Below are 12390 nucleotides of genomic sequence, written 5' to 3'. Positions count from 1 at the left end.
AGAAATGTTATTATTTTCGAAAAAAAGAAAACATGAGGCATAGACTGATGGAGTCTATGTAGAAATTTAAGTTGGTTAGCCATCCTTATTCAAAAGATGGGAGCCCTTAGCCACCCCAAATTGCACATTCCCTGTGTAAGGCATTGGCTGCAACCCAATAAATTCAGATGACCCCCGTATTCATTACCGAAAGAGAAAGGCCACAATTTTTCATCATTTTACTAGCCATTCAATTTTTTTTACTTACTCTTTTCTTCAAGTTGTTATATTTTGTCATTTGTTTATTGCTTTTTCAAATTATTTATTCATTTAATTTAACTAATAAGTGTATATAATTATACAATGCTACATTAATTATTTATTAAAATATTTGAATAAATACATATATCAACATTATTGTCATACTCTAACAGTAAGCCCACAAATGGTGTAGGTAAATTCTTCAAAATGACTCATCGGACAATTTTCTTAGAGAAAATTTTCTTGACAAATAATTTAACAAATCTCACTTTATATCGTCACATTAAACTTTTATCGTAACGTTTCATCTGAGGTGACATATGACAATTCATAGTGTCACTTTACTTAAACCAGTACCATTAAATCACTCAACTACGTAACTCTAACTTGCCAATATCAGCTCGTCCCGTGGCACTTGATAGTCCAAAACTAGAAGTATATAAAGCCAAAAGCAACTAAGCACAGGGGATCATCGCTATATCAAAAACTCGTACCTCTCTCTCACTCTCTCCTTTTCTTGTCCTTCCTCCTTTCCGTATTTGATCACCTCATCCGATGGTGCTCTACCTTGCACTAAACGAAGTGAATCACATAGCCTCATCACCTTTTTTTGCCTTATCCAGCAAGCACATCAACAGCTATGTTTTGATTGAATTATTATTTTTAGGATTTTAAATTTTCAAAAGTGTTAATATATAGTTTTTCTTTTTCGTATATACTGTTTTAAGTTTATATTTATTTTCAAATTTTATCCACTATAATACTATTTTGATATTCAGGTATATAAATGTTAATGTATATTTTAATCTCCTTATTATCACTTGTTTTTTTTCAGACTCACGAGGTAGGGGAGAGGAAATTTTAATTAAAATTATATTTTGTTTAAAAGACTGAAAATATCATTACGTTAATACTCATTATTTTATTAAAACTGTTTATAAGTAATTTTTATTGATGACATCAACTCAACCAAGTATATTTTATACTATAGATAAATAATTAATACTATATTATAACATACTCCCAATGTGAGTGAAAAAATTATGTAATAAAATTATATATATAATAGCTAGATGTGACTTTGGTTGAAATAGTAAAGTCTGAGATATTAAAAATTATGATGTTAAATATATGTAATAATTATGTTAATAATTTATGAGAATTAAATTATATAAAATTACATATTAAACTAAAGTTAAATATATAATATTAAAATTATATTTTATTTCAAAAACGAACCTAATATAGATAATGATTATCCAGAAGGTGAGATTCGAGAATTGATGAACCAAATGCATTTCCTGTCAATGTTAACAACACGCACATTCACTAAAACGACAAAGTCGCATAAAGACACGCCCCATTTTCACGCCATTCGCATAGCCACATCCCACTGGGCAGCGGCAGCACACCGACCATCTCACTCCATGACTTTCACGACAAGTTCGCCGACAATCCATCCTCTCCCACTCGTGTGATTTTGCCTTATCTCTTTAACCAAATAATAAGGTACATTGTTTTCTTCTTCTTCTTTTTTAGTATTAATCCGACGACGACGCCTTTGGCTTTCCGACCTTTTTCCTTTGGTGTCAATGCATCGGCCTTTGCCACATACCAAATCTTCCAATGAATGAACACTTGCACTTTCAGCTGTTGACTACATTTTTTAGTTCTGAGTGCGCCAATCAATTTACCTCATTTAAGTTTGGTCCAAGGGTTTCATATTTTCATCACTTTGCTTGTCAAATTGAAGAACAAAATTATATATCTGATAAAATTGAAAACAAAAACAAAACGACCCTTGATTTTTAACATCTTGGTTATGCACATATACATTATATATGATTTTACTGCGACGGGAATTATGTATCATTAGACTATCACTTTAGCTTTGAAGGTTATTTAAATTTTAATCAAATCTTTTAGGAGGTAGGATTATTTAATTGTTTCGACAAGTTTTATTTGATTTGAATAAGTGTGAAATGGGATTTTTTAATTCAAATATGATAAGTTTTTAATATAATAAAATATATATAAATTTAATTATATTTTAATACATTTGAAGCATTAAAATGAGTATTTGAGTGAATATATGGCGCAATGGTTAAACTCATTAAAACTGCAAAAACCAAGGTTGAAATCCAATGATTTTCATTCCTTCCATGAATAAGTACTTAAATTTATCTCTTAATTTATTAAAAAAGTCATCATTAAGAAATTATAAGTAAAAAATATAATTAATTGAAGTTAAGCTTCATAAATATGCTAAAACCCTTTATATAATCTTATTTACTTCTCCCTATTAAGAATAATTTATATAATCTTAATAAATATTTCGATTGAGTCTTAGTTTAGTTGATAGCAGTATTGTTGTCAGTGTAAAAAAATATTGGTTCGAGTGCACTGAAACGTATTATCTTCTTATTTAAGAGTTGGAGAGAGACTATGAGTAGTTTTAGACATAAAAAAATTAAAAATCATAATATTATACTCATATGAAAGAAAATAAATAAATAATAATAATTTAAAACCGTAGAATGAGAAAAAAAAATTGTAATTATGTCGCAAATATTTTTTTTTCTTGTTTTAAAATACTACTTGAAATGCTATTAAAAGAATACTACCTAAAATGAGCACCGAAACCACCCTTAGAAAATGGGGCTTGTCTCTTACTTTGCCTACCGCCTTAACCCAAACTTATAATATTTACATTAACCCAACTCATGCAAAGCCGCTACTTTTCTTTTATATTTTTAATTTGTTTCCTAGGCTTAACCTTCTCTCATTATATATATATTTCATTATACTTTATTTATACGTTTTAAAATAGCTAGACATAAAATAAAAAGTAGTTAGAACAAAATTAAACATGCAATTTGAAATATAAGTAAAAACTCTGGTAAAAAATAAGACATTTTTAAAATAAGTGAAAGGTTTCATTCTCTTTACTACAAACAAGTCATATGAGTGTTTAAAAATTATCAATTATCCCTACCTTAACTTGGACCTAGTGTGAGGGACTTAGATTTTTCCCACGCGATTTGTGTAGCCTTAGGCAGTTTCTTCACTCAAAAACCCCTAAGTCAGTCTAACTCGTAACAAATAAGGATTCAACAGAATTCCTCTAAGGCACCCACGAAGAATAGTGGAAGAACAAAATAAGAACGAACTCGAAAGATGAACAAAAGCCACAGAAAAGCAAGAACATTTGAGAGAAAAGTTTGAGTGAATGCTCTCAAAAATTCTATTAATAACTGAATGAAATACAATGAGGGGGAAAGGCCTCTATTTATAGCTAAGCCTCCCAAAAATCTCTAATATTACATCAATGGCTAAGATTAAAAGCTATCTAGATATTAAATCTCTAATATTACAGAATTGTATCTTCTAAAGATTACATTTAATGTCTAGGATCACATATCTTTGAAGATCACCTTCCATATTTGCCAAGCTTCAGATATAAGCTTTCAATCTCTCCAAGCAACGGACCAGTCCGACTGGGCCAAATGACCTCCTTCAAATATGATGGATCGTACAAGTTTGTCATAGTTGTGGGCTCCCACGCGCAACCCATGACATTCTCCCTCACTTGTTCTAGCGACACTCTTGTCGCGTCCTCCTCATGGAATTGGTCTATCTTTCATTGGAACTACCACAATGCCTCGGCAGGTTCTCAACTTGCTTCGCTGTCGGGAAGTCCCTTTTACCGAACTAAGTATTCATGCCACAGCCAATGCTACTTCCGTCTAATCACACGATCTGCCACAACGTTTTCAACTTCACGGTCACAAGAGACCTTTACCCCCATTGGTGCTCATTCGGACTTGCCTTAATTCAGTTCATTTTGATCCCCATTGAATGACTTAAGCATGCTTATGTGAAACACTGGGTGGACTTCGAGCTTTGCCTAGGCCATCTTGCCTACTTTTTTCACAACTCAAAACAACCCCTCATACATTCGCACAAGCCTCTTGTGCAAACCCGTATATCGCAAAATCAAGTGTAGTTTGGCAAGGACTGAGTTACCCACCTGAAATTACACATCTCTTCGATTCTAATCGGCCCACTTATTGTTACGCTTACTTGCCTTGTGTAAACAAGCTCTAACCAAGTCATTCCTCTATTGCCAATCCTTCGCAAATCGATAAACTGTCAGATTTGGTCATGTATAACTAGTTACAACAGCATTGGGTATGAGTGGTTGTTGGCCCGTCATTATCTCGAATGGACTTTGATTCCTGGCCCCACATCGTTGCAAGTTGTATGAAATTGGGCCATATCCAACAACTTTGGCCAACCCCTTTTTATGGCACTAACATAGTTCCGAAGATATGTCTCCAACAAGGCATTCACTCGTTCCGTTTGCCCATCGGTTTGCGGACACATTCTAGTGGAAAGTTCAAGTCTGAACCCATTGACGTGAACAACTCCGTTCAGAACCGACCCGTGAACCGCCCATCTCAATTATTAATGATAAACAATGGCACTCATCAATATTTCATCACGTGTCTAAGGAATAAACGAGCTGCCTCCTTAGCAGGGCACTCCTTGGTAGCCGAAATAAATGTTATGTACTTCGAACACTTGTCCACCACAACAAAAATACTTGTAAACCCATCAAACTTAGGCAAACCAACAATAAAATCCATCGATACACTCTCTCATAGTCTTTCTGGAATGGGCAAAGGTTGTAGCAAACTGGCTAGAGTCTTTAAATCGACCTTGTCTTGTTAGCATATTAGACAAGTTTTCACATAGGTCTCCACATCATCACCCATGTGAGGCCAATAGTAATGATCCTCTAAAAGGACCAAGGTACGGTGCATTTCTGAATGATCCGCCCATCTCAAGTTATGACATTCCTTCATGACTTTCTTGCGCAATTTCTCATAATACTGCACATAGATACGGCGACCATGAGTGTATAGTAGCTCCCTATCAAGCCAAAATCTCCTCGTTTTCCTCTCCTTAGCAAGCTCAATCAACTTTTTGGTTGTGGGATCATGAGATAATCTCTATCGAATGCGTTTCCAATAAGAAACCATTAGGTTGGCTGATTGCTACAAACTCCATCTTTCGACTAAGCTCATTAACCACAATGTTGGCACTCCCTAGTTTATACTTCATTGTGAAATCAAACACAGCTAGGAAAACACAGCTAGGAAAACTTGCCAACAAGCCTATTTGGGAGACAACTTTTTCTTGGTTAGAAAATAACTGTTGACAATGTTATTGATAAGGACCACAAACCTAGAACCTAATAAATAATGTCTCCATGTGAGCAAGCAATGCACCACAACAGTCATCTCCTTTTCTTGGACTGTGTACCACCACTTCGTCTCATTAAGCTTTCGACTCTCGAAAACAATTGGATGCCCATCTTGCATCAGTACTCCCCTAATAGCATAATCCAAAGCATCCGTGCGTACCTCATAAGGCTTCGAATAATCCGGTAAAATAAGTATAGGCTCACTCGTCTTCACTTGCTTCAATTGATTAAAGGCCCTCTTACATCGCAGATTCCAATTCTATACCTTTCCCTTTTTTTAACATGTTCGTTAAGGGTGTAGTAATTCTAGAGTAGCATTCGATTAAGCGGCGATAGCAATTCACCAACCTAAGGAAAGATCTCAACTCCGTCACCTTGGTCGGACGCTCCCACTCAACAATGGCCTGAATTTTGCTCTCATCCATTTGAATCTTGTCACCTCATGTAGTGTGGCCTAAAAATGACATTTTTTGTTGAGAAAATGAGCGCTTCTCCTCTTTGACGAACAACTTATTTTCCCTCAAAGTTTGGAATACTTTCCTCAAGTGTTCCATATGCTCCTTAAGGGTTTTACTATACACCACAATGTCATCAAGTTAAACAACCAGAAATGGTTAATGACACGAAATTGTAACACCCCCTTACCCGAGACCGTCGCCGGAGTCGAGCACGAGGCATTACTAAACTTATTTGAGCACTTAAACAAATTCGGACAAGCTGTCCAACTGCGTCATAGTTGCTTAAAAATTCATATCTCGAGTTCCAAAACTCGAAATCCAATTCTATAAATTTTTCCTGAAACTAGACTCATATATCTATCTACTAATTTTTTATAGAATTTTTGGTTGGGCCAATTAGTACAGTTTATTAGTTAAAGTCTCCCCTGTTTTAGGGTTCGACTACTCTGACCTCTGTGTATTACGAATCATATATCTCCCTGTACAGAGCTTAAATGACTATGCCATTTGTTTCAAATAAAACTAGACTCAATAAGGAATCTGTACATATAAAGCATGACTTCTAATTATCTTTTTAAAATTTATGGTGAATTTCCAAATTCAGAACAGGGGATCCAGAAATCGCTCTGGCCCTGTTTCACAAAAATTTAAACATCTCATAAAATATAGATCATATACCTGTTTCGCTTCTTCCATATGAAAATAGACTCATCAAGCTTCGATTCCATAACTTATTCATTATTTAATTCCATTTCTACTATTTTTAGTGATATTTCAAATTCTCATCTCTACTGCTGTCTGAATCTATTTTATGGTAAATTTTACCTATTTCATGGTTTCCATGGATTAGCTAGCAATTTGACATATATAACACCAAATATGATCATGATTAGCCATTCCAATGGCTAATCATTACCAAGCATTTCCATACCACTCAATAACCATATCATAAGACCATATATACAAAATGATTATAATGCTATACATGCCATACTCAAAATATACAAGCCATTATGCCAAGATGGTATACGGATAGTGTGAGTGGGCCTCCGACCGTTCCCGATTTCCGAGCTAGCTTGTCAAAACTATAAGGAATGAAAAGGAGGGAGTAAGCATAAATGCTTAGTAAGTCCATATGAAATTAATAAGCAATTACCAACATGCTTTTAAGATAAAACACCACAATTGTACAATTTCTAATGATTTTCTAAAATCAGAACAGGGGATCTCGAAGTCATTTAAACTCTGTCTCACAACAATTTAAATATCTTATAACATAAAATCCAATTGCATGCACCGTTTCCTCTATATGAAACTAGACTCATCAGGCTTTAATCTCATATTTTATTCAGCCCTCAACTCAATTTCCACAATTTATGGTGAATTTCAAAAGTTACACTACTGCAGTAATCCAAAACTGCCAAGGCCATATTTATTCATTCACCACTATTATTCACTAAATCCATACAATATCATTTCATCCATCATGGTAAGAACACATAATTATGCTTCATAAGCATAGATCCATAATCTCAATGTCATCAAGTATCAAGAACTTATTCCAAATCGTGTCATTTTCATAGTATTCACCAATTCTTAATCTTTTCGGGCCATTTTACATTTTCGTTCATAATCAAATTAGGGAACAACTACGGAATTGAGTACCTCATTATCACAATGCCATAGTAAAATTATGGTCTTGCACATAGTCACATATCACATACCGAGGCCATAGCCCAGCCATGGTCTTATACGGATCACATATCACACTGATGCCATATCCCAGATATGGTTTTATACAGTAGCACATATCACACCGATGCCATATCCCGTATATGGTCTTATACGAAAGCACAAATCACATTTCTCCGAAGCCATAGCCCAGCTATGGTCTTATACGAAAATCACATTTCACATGCTGCCATGGTCCAACCATGGTCTTTTTCGTCAATTCGTCTTAGCCACTGAATGAAAGTACTCAAGTCCGTTGTTCCATTTAATTTGTACTTTTATTCAAATATCATTTTACAATTATCACAGTTTAATGACATTTTATATACAATAATATACTATATCATTCATGAAATTTTCATTTCAAAACATTAAATTACACATTGCATTATTAAAAATCATATGAACTTACCTCGATATAAAATATTAGCAATCGAGCCTATTCCTCGTAAACTTTATTTTTCCCTCGATCACGACTTGAATCTCGTTTCTCTTGATCTATAATATAAATTATTTCTACTCATTAGCATTTATTTGATTTCTACTTCACTTCACAATTTATGCTGTTCAAATTTTGAAATTACACTTTTACCCTAAAATTTACAGTTTTTACAATTTAGTCCCTACTCAATTCACCCATCAATTGAACTAATTTTTTTTTCTCAATTAACACTTTATTTATCATTATAAATTATTTCACAACCTTTGATATTCTCAATTTCAACACCAACATCTAATTCACAACTTTTTCACAATTAGGTCCTAAATACCATTTTCTATCAAAATGACTTAATAAAACAACCTTAATATGAAATTAGAACTTCAATTTCATAATAATTGATCATATACTACCCTTACTAAGCCAGGGTAACTTCCAATTTCACCCACCAAATCAAAAACTAATGAATTAGATGATTGGACGTAATTGTAAAAGTTACCAAAACATAAAAATTACTAATAAATAGTAAAAATTGAACTTACATGGTGTAAAAATATGAAAAACCAGCATAGGAGACCTGGTACGACGTTTCTGGCTGAGAAAGATGAAGAAAATGTCTAGATTTTACAATTACATCATTATTTAATTACTAACTTTTATGCTATTTCCAATTTTGCCCCTTGTTCACATTGTTTTCTTGCTTATTTCATACCCAAACCGTCCAGCCATTAACCTTTGGGTCTAATTGCTCTTTAAATCCATCTTTTTAAGTACTTAAGCTATTTAATCACATCTCACAATTTTACAATTAGTTCAATTTAGTCCTTTTCACCTAATTAACTACCGAAATCTTAAAATTTCTTGACGAAACTTTAATACTAACTTATTTACACTCCATAAATATTTCTAAAAATATTTATGGCTCGGTTTATGAATTCGAGGTCTCGATACCTCGTTTTAGACCCAATTTACTTATTAAATTCTTTTCTCTCTTTTTTTTACACAAAATTCACTAATTCAAAATTCTTCTAAATTCACACTTGACTCATAATTATTAATTTATTAAATTTTTAAACATACTTGTCGGATTTAGTGATCTCAAATCACTGTTCCGATATCATTGAAATTTGGGCCGTTACAGAAATAATCAAGGAAAGGTTGAAGTACCTTATTAATTAGGGTGCAGAATGTAGCTAGGGCATTTGTGAGTCTGAAGGGCATCACAAGAAACTCATATGAATCATACGGCGTCACACAAGCTGTCTTTGACTCGTCCCCCTCAGCTATCCGAACTTGATGGTACCCCCCGATCTCAATTTCAACTCAAAGAACCATCTCGCACTACCAAGCTGATCAAACAAATCTGTAATAAGAGGAATAGGGTACATGTTCTTCACAGTAATCTTGTTTAGAGCCTGATAATCAATGCACATTATCAACGACCCATCATGTTTCTTTTTAAACAATACTGATGCACCATATGAAAATTTAGATGGCCTAATGAATCTCGCATCTAAAAGCTCTTTCAATTGTTTCCGTAATTATTCTAATTCTAGCGGAGACATACAATATGAGGCCCTTGATCGTGGCACCATATTGGAAATTAACTCGATCTTGTGCTCCACCTCCCCCTTAGGTGGCAAACTTTTGGGCAATTGGGCGGGCATTACATCTCGAAATGACTGCAATAATTGACCCACTTTTTTCGGGGTCTCACTAACGGACTTAACAGTTTCCTCGATCTTCAAGGTCGCTAAATAAGAGACATCATCTCCACATACTCCTTTAGCAAATTGAATTGCTGATAGTGTTTTTCCCTCTAAGCTTCTTTTCCTTGTCATTCTCACTATGAATTGATGGTTTAAATCCGAAATCGCCATGTAATTACCTAAATGAATAATAAACGCATTAACCCGGTTAAAAAAACTTAATCCAACCATAAAATCATATTCATCAAGTGGTATTACCTTAATGGATGCCTTACCGGTCTAATTGCTAAGTTAGAAATCTACTCTTTTTGCAACCCCTTGATTGGAACACTTTTTGAGTTCATCGTTTTGATTCTGTCTGATTCACTCTCTATCTTAAGGCTAAGTTTACGAGCAGCCTCTTTGGACATGAACAAATCAGATGCACCTGTGTCGAGAAGCGCATTCAATTTTCTTCTGACCACGATAATATCTACAAACATCAGCTCATAACCCGTCTTCTTCGACACCCCCTAGTATCGAACCAATATTATTATCCTCCATATTTGATTCCATTTTTACTTCCATAGCAGAAAGTACGGTCTTCTTTGGACAATCCTTGATTATATGTTGGTAATCACAATGGAAGCAACTTACAGGCCCACTCTTCCTTTTATCTCAAGGCTTCCTACCATTGTCGTTCCTAGTAAGCCTTTCTTTGTCTTCCTCACTATTGCCATTTGGATTGAATTTGGGCTTATAAGACTTAGGCTTTTCTTTCTTCCTACCAAATTCACCAAACGATTCTACTACAAACATGGCCTTGGTAAGCTCTTGGGTTTCTCAGCGTTGCAACTCTTGCTTCGCCTATGGTTTACTCTGGATAAAATTGTACTTTGAACTCACATTGGAACTCCTCTCAAATCCCAATTTCAATCCCATTACGTCTCACATCGATGGACCTATGATGCCACCATAACAAAGCAATGTCAATAAGATATATAACAGCAGTAATTACTTTAGTGGTATCATCTGTGATGCCTTTGGCACGGCAGTATTGCTCTATTCCCAAAAGAAAATTATCCATATCTCTTGCGGACCTTATTCCCTTAAACTCTTTGAGCTTGGGAACATTCACACTAGACTTGGGTGCGACAGCAGTTAACCCTCCATTGCTCAAAGCAGCCTTGAAGATTGTGAGTTCACCCTTGAACTCCGCAATCTCCTATTTCAAGTTCGTCATCATAGCCTCAATGGCATCATCCCTATCAGTCAGCTTTTCAACATAGTCCAACACATACTCTTTGAGTTGCTCTTTCATGGACTGCAACGTATCAGTGAGCCTATTACCGACATCATCAATCCTCTCATTAGTATCTCTCACGGATTCCTTGAAGTGACGACTTGATCCTCCGAAGCCAACAGTATGTCCCTCGAGCAACTAGCTTTCTTAGCCCTTCCATGGTTCTCCATTCCCTTAACATTCTTAGTAACTTCTTTCGACATCTTTCAACGGTGCTTTCGAAGCCTGGCTTAGATACCAACTGCCACGAACTTAAATTTTTTCCACGCGATCCATGCGGTCTTAGACAGTTTCTTCACTCAAAAATACCTAAGTCAACCTAACTCGCAACAAATGAGAACTCAATAGAATTCCTTTAAGGCACCCACAAAGAACAGCAGAAGAAAGAACTCGAGAGATAAACCAAAACCACAGAAAAGCAAGAACACTTAAGAGAAAAGTTTGAGTGAATACTCTCAAAATTTCTATTAATAAATGAATGAAATATAATGGTGGGGAGAGGCCTCTATCTATAGCTAAGGCTCCCCAAAATCAACAGTAAAGATCAAAGTACATAAATGGCTAAGATTAAAAACTATTTAGAAATTAAATCTCTAAGATTACAAAATCATATCTTCTAAAGATTACATTTAATATCTAGGATCATATGTCTTTGAAGATCACCTTCCATATTTATCAAGCTTCAGTGATGAGCTTTCAATCTCTCTAAGCAACAAACCGGTCCGATTGGGCCAAATGACCTCCTTCGAATACAATGGATCGTATAAGTTTGTCATGGTTATGGGCTCCCATGCGCAACTCATGACACTAGTTAGTCCCTCCAAAGCCCACTGAGATGAATAATTGGATATGAACTCTCGCTCTTATATAAATACCCAAAGGGTACCAACATTGTAGGGGACTCCTCTCTATTAAAAATCCTAATACGCTAAGTCGCTAAGCATTCATCCTAAGTCTTTCTACCTGTCTGGCTCTTGGTCCTAGAATAGGTGATCTGGCCTACTTCAACACCACCCTTATCCTTCTTCTCCATTTTTGTTGGTATTGTATATAAAAAATGGTATGGTGAACTTGGATCGACCAAGCCTTACCCAGTTCAACAATATGACTCAATTACATTCGCTCCAAAATCGTCACTGCTCGAGAGTTGTCGTTCACTTTTAGTTGGTCAGTGGATGAATTTACCCAACCATGGACAAACAAAAACAACAGGTGAACTTCTAACAGATCTCTTCACCCTTTAGTCTAAGTCCAAAATCAAA

This window comes from Gossypium hirsutum, chromosome A05 (genome assembly GCF_007990345.1).
Source record: "Gossypium hirsutum isolate 1008001.06 chromosome A05, Gossypium_hirsutum_v2.1, whole genome shotgun sequence".
Lineage (NCBI taxonomy): Eukaryota > Viridiplantae > Streptophyta > Magnoliopsida > Malvales > Malvaceae > Gossypium > Gossypium hirsutum.
This window is presented reverse-complemented; position numbering follows the sequence as displayed.